Raw genomic sequence first — 6154 nt, 5'->3', positions numbered from 1 at the left:
ACGTTGATGAACACATAATACGGTTTGTTCCTTTTCTCTCTCTCTCTCTCTCTCTCTCTCTATATATATATATATATATATATATATATATATATATATATATATATATATATATATATATATATATATATGACTGAAATTGATAATTTCTTGTTTTTATGATTTTTACCTGTGATTAATTTTTTTTCCTTTTGTTTTTTTCATACATCCTGGCTCCACGGAATTTCCTTTGATGATATTTCTTGTATTTGATCCTCATATATATATATAATATATATATATATATATATATATATATATATATATATATATATATATATATATATATATATATATATACACACACACTTTAACTGAATCAGTTTTGAATGGGTCACCTTTCTTGGCACATCACTGAAGATTGTGTTGCTTGATTAGCTTTGAGCTAAACCAATTCACACAGTTATTAACCCAGATTTCTATTGAGATGTTCAACTTTACTTTATATTTCGTTTTTTTTTCTTTTTCATCAAAAACAAGCATCAGCGTTGAAGACAATGCAAATAGCAACAAACTAAAATAGAAGTGTAATTGAGGCAGATAAAAGTAAAAATAAAAGTGATGTCTCTTCATCGGGAAAACTATGTCTGGTTCATGTATGCCACAAGGGGAATCAGAGTTCCTAACACTCGTGCTCAGATCAAACGATGACAAGTTAAATTAAGTTCACAAATAAATGCATGTCAGCACTTGGAGAGGCTATGAAACAACATACTTGTTATGTATATATACTGATACACACATACGTCTGTATATATATATATATGCATACATATACTGAAAAACATATATACATAGCTCAATGTCTGTGTGTTTATGCCTGCCATATAGAAAGAAATGTTAGAGAATCTACATAAAATCAAAAGTATACTCTTATGTAAAATTAACAGAGGAGGACAATGAACATACCTTAGGGAGGCTATGGAGCAGAGCTCTTTAGTAGGTTTCTAATTTTTCAAAACACTGTAAATTCAAGAAATGACTTCGTATTTTTTCATTTAAGTGTTTTTAAGCTACTATTAAGATTAAGGAGGAGAAAGCAAGAAACAACTGGTTTAGTCGTGCTCTGGAGGCATCCTTAATTGCATTAGGGTGGCTTCACAAACGCTCTAAGCAGGAGCAATACATGTAAGATTACAGTATTAAATTTGGTAAGTGATATATAGTAATCCAAAAGTTCTCCAAATCTTAGACAGAAAAAGCGTATCCTATGAGCTGTAATAGTAATAATACAGTATTATATTTCGTAAATGATATAAGTCAGCCCAAAGTGCCCAATAGCATAGATAGAGCAGGTGTGTTCATTTGGTGTTGCTCAGGTGTCGTCTCAGGTAGAGCAATCATACATACAGAGCAGGTGTTTTTAAACGCCACATTGCCCGGGAGAAATATTTTCAGAAAATGTACTCTGCTTTGCTAGGGAGTCAGTGCTCAATATTCTAGATATAACAGGTATGTTTCCTATGTAGTATATCCTTTGTGAAAAAGGGAAAGATAAACAACTCAACATTGCATAGGGGGATTCACTAAAATGACTAAAGATTTTATATTAATTAGGGAGTAGAAGGAAATAAAGAAACTCAGCATTAATAAAACCACATTAAATTTCATTATATTTTTGAAAATTGGCAGGAGAAAACTCTATTTTTCCCGGGAGTAATTACTTCAAAATTGAAAGTCCAGGTGAATAACTTACATTATTATTATTTTTTTTAATACATTAAAACAAGAGAGGAATGAGTTGGAGGTGAAAGAGAGTTGAGGAGGAAGAATGTGGAAAATGAGAAATAGGGGGAAAAGGGAGAAAGACAGGCGCACGAGAATCAAAGTAAACAAACAATAACAATGAGTATGAATGGTAATAATATATATAGGTTGAATTTGCATACCTACATTTCTCACAGAGCCGGTGTTTGTCAAGTAAGAAGGACATTATAAAAGCAGTGAAAATTATGGACATAGATTTTTTAGCACCTTAAAATGTGCAAAAGTTACAGCCCTATGATTTAGAATGGGTACTTTATCCCACACTGATGGTTGAATATGTTTAAATTTTTGCTCGTTTTTGCATTAAATGCGTATCCCTACTAATCCTTAATACTTAGTTCACTACATCTGATCATAACGAAAGTCCATACAAGATTTCAACCAAATCGGATCTGTAGTTTCTAAAAGAAAGTAGAATAGATAGATGGAGATAAATATGATAGATAGTACTAATGTCAGAGTCCATATTGCACACAATCGAAATAAATATGTTTTATGCATGGTTATGTAAAGTAAATACAACTGATTTTGATAATGTCTGGAAACTGTACAGCATAATAATCAGTAGAAAATAGTCGTGATGAGCTCCGTCTTATCTGCCGATACGTAAGGTCTAATGAAACAGCAACAGTGTTAATATCTAGTTCTAAATTCATACTTGGGCGACTTAAGATTAAGAGAGTTGCCCGTATAATTCAAGTAAGATAACTTTGAACATGGTTGAATGGATATAACTATAAACATATTGCGCCAACACTCACGTACAGCTTCTAGCTGCATCGAAGACGCACACATTACAATTATGATCTAGAAATCCAAAAATTACTAAAGCAAAGAAATTGAAAAGCTTTATCGTTTACTAAAAATAGAAATGCTGTAAGATTTTTTGTGCAACTTTATTTTCCCGTTTCTAAATGCGAAAAAGATTTTACAGGTTCTGTAGTCAGAAAAGCAAGAGCTATCTGTTAATGACAAGTAAGATTTACTGTCAGTGAGAAAGAATCTTCTACAAATACTTGACCAAAATTCAACCTGGGAATTATTGAATTTGACCATATTTTTATTTTGACGTTTATTAAAAATTTACATATTCTTTGGATCCGTTTTTTTTTTTTTTGTTAATTATAATTTTAAAAAATTATTTTGTTATTTCCTTCCATTTTCCTTATCTTTATAAATGTTCCTGTTTTTACATTATTGACGAATATTTTCAATTATTGGTTTGCAAAGATTCCAAAACATTGTCCACGAGAATCCAAAGGATTTTTAGAATCAATATGGAAGGGAGAGAATCGGACATTTTTGATATTGCTTTTTATTTTCATGTTATTGACAAGCATTTTTAAGCCAAGGTTTTCCTCAAGGAAAATGTATGAAATTGAAGGTAATTTTTAAATCATTATATATATATATATATATATATATATATATATATATATATATATATATATATATATATATATATATATATATATATATATAATATTAGCAAGGTAACTCGATGCTTGCCCGGGATTGAATAACAATCAGTAAATGTTCCACACTTCCAATATTTTTATTGTCATTAACATCTGTGAATTCGTCCATTCGTCAATCAAATCAAATGATTGCCTGCTCTAGTTGGGGAATTAAATTAAAGTTTAAAATGCAAAAGTGAAGTATCATGGTTCGATTGTGCAAGAAAATTTTATTTCAAACGCGCCCCTGTCTTATCAAAAACCTCCTGTTAATTTTATACACCGGGCCCTTCTGCTTATGCAGTAATAAACCTTCTCAAATGCATTGCGATGTTAGGCTGTATAAAAGTGTTAACTTTAGTTAAAATCGGACTGTTTCTTCTTTAATAAGATTTTCCAATAATTGATTTTATTATATTAATTCTTTTGCTTAATTATCCTTTTTTTATTTTTAGAATTTACTAATATTTTTAGTTTTAAAATCAAAATAATTAATAAATGTTTCATATGTCTCATGAGTACGTTCGATTCTTCGTCGAATCATCTTCATATGACACAATCAATAAAGAAAACTGAAAAAAAGAAAATTTCAAAAATCAACCAAGAACGGCACATGCAAAGTCGTTAAACGTTAATAACAAACTAGTGTAGTTCAAGAAAAGAGCTATAAAATTTATTTTCCAGGACGAGAGAATTAACATTCCGGAATAAAATGTATTTACGTGAAACATTTTTATATATTGTTACTCGTTTTCTATCTGATTGTAGGTTTGTTAAAGATGATTCGATGAAGAATCGAAAATAATCACGATACATATTTTAAATTACAAAGATTATTAGGAAAATCAAAAATTTAAAAAAAAAGATATAAAGGTATAATCAAGTGAAGGTCTCTATTTTGTTGTATTGTGTTGGGTTTAACGCGCACACACACACACACACTATATATATATATATATATATATATATATATATATATATATATATATATATATATATATATATATCATGCTCTTCATCTTGAGTTGAGCATATTGAGAAGTGATACACGAATTACCATTAGCGTATAAGCGATGCCCTTTGTGTAAACAAACCGAGCTTAAGTATTTCGGACGATGTCAAAACATCGTTAAACTCACGACTCACTCAGCAGCCGCCGATAGCGTAGTGGTTAGGAGCCTTGACTGTCGTACAGACGGTGGGGTTTCAATCCTGGCTTGAGGTAGTTGCTTGTCTAGCCGCACTGATGAGCTGTGAAACAGCGAAACAGTACTGTATGTGGATGATTATATATTTATATATATATATATATATATATATATATAAACATTATAAATCGTTTTAATTATTATCTACATACGATTGTATGTTTTGTAGGGAATCATCAGTGTGGAAATAACACTAGGAACTTTTTTAACTCGTGTTTGTACTTGTTAGCTGAGGTAATCATTCTAACATCTTACCATATTGTGAAGAATAAAACCAAGATATAGGGATACAAATTTTCATGTCTGGAAGCATTCCAATTTTGATGAAATCTATTACTTGATTTTGATTCTGCAAAATATCTAAAATTTAACGTTTAAGCTTAGTGAGTCTTAAGAAGAAACTGAAATTCGGGCGTCTTGTTCAATCAGTGTCTAAAATCTATGAATCAAATTCAATAAAAATTTGAAATGTGTGAATTTTCAAATCGGAGGTTGTGCCCATATTATGCCCCTAAAGTGCTTTAAAATGCTTCACAGAAACTGCATTTCAGGAAATATTTATTAATTGATTATTAAAATTTCACAGAAATAGAAAGTATATAGATTTTCATAAAGGTCTTTCACTTACCCTCCTTGCCCATTTGCATAAAGCGAAATTAAATATAATCTACATTAACCACTCTTACGCTTAGAAGTGGTGCTTCGAAATTGATAATAATTTCTTAATTTAAAAATCTTGTACATAGAATATATATAAAGACATACCTATATACCGTTATATCAATAAAGACAATACAAATTACATGCTGAAAGCATAAGTTTGTTATGAGATTGAGTTAAGTTAGAAAAGAAATTCTTATAATTTTTCCAAACAGACGTAATTTATAATTAACTGAAAAAAAATCATCTATCTCTTTTAGTTTTTTTTTTTTTTTTTTTTTTTTTTTTTATTACATTTTCACCCCAAACAAGGCAAATTGCCACTTTGGTATAGGGGGCTACTATCAGGGGCAACAACTACTGGGGTACTATGTAGGGATTTGGGCAGCAAGGTGTCGGTTCACGTTACACTTGAACTTCTGCATGTCAGTACTGTTGGGGAAGCAGGGACCTGGAATGGAATTCCAGAGTCTTGCGGTTCTGGGGAAGAAACTATTGGAGTAAAAAGATCTTTTACATCTAGGGACCGCTACAGTGTGGGGGTGGGATCTAGTAGCCTGTCGGGTTTGTCGAGGGTGCTCGCGTCGTGGGGGCACAAGTGATTGCAGTTCGTTAGAGCATTCACCACTAAAATACTTGTAGAAAAGGCAGAGGGATGCAACATTTCGTCGATGGGACAGAGGCTGAAGCTTAGATGCCAGTTCAGGGCCTATCAGGTTTGCGACTCTCTTTTGAACCTTGTCAAGGAGCGAGAGACTAGTAGCAGATGCACCAGCCCAGATGTGGCAGCAATACTCCATACATGGGCGAATGGTGGCCTTATAGAGGTACAGGATACTTTCGGGTGTTAGTAGTTTTCTAGCACGGTAGAGAGAGCCTACCTTTCTTGCAGCGGCCCTGGCAATGCCTTCAATGTAATTGTTCCAACTCATGTTTCCTGTGAACGTTAGGCCAAAGAGTTTGAAAGATGGACTCTCAGATAAAGAGTCGTTGGCCATTGCTATGGGTGGTAGAGAGGGTTTC

The sequence above is a fragment of the Euprymna scolopes genome, chromosome 23 (genome assembly GCF_053919585.1).
Source record: "Euprymna scolopes isolate OS-2025 chromosome 23, ASM5391958v1, whole genome shotgun sequence".
In the NCBI taxonomy this organism is placed as follows: Eukaryota; Metazoa; Mollusca; class Cephalopoda; order Sepiida; family Sepiolidae; genus Euprymna; species Euprymna scolopes.
This window is presented reverse-complemented; position numbering follows the sequence as displayed.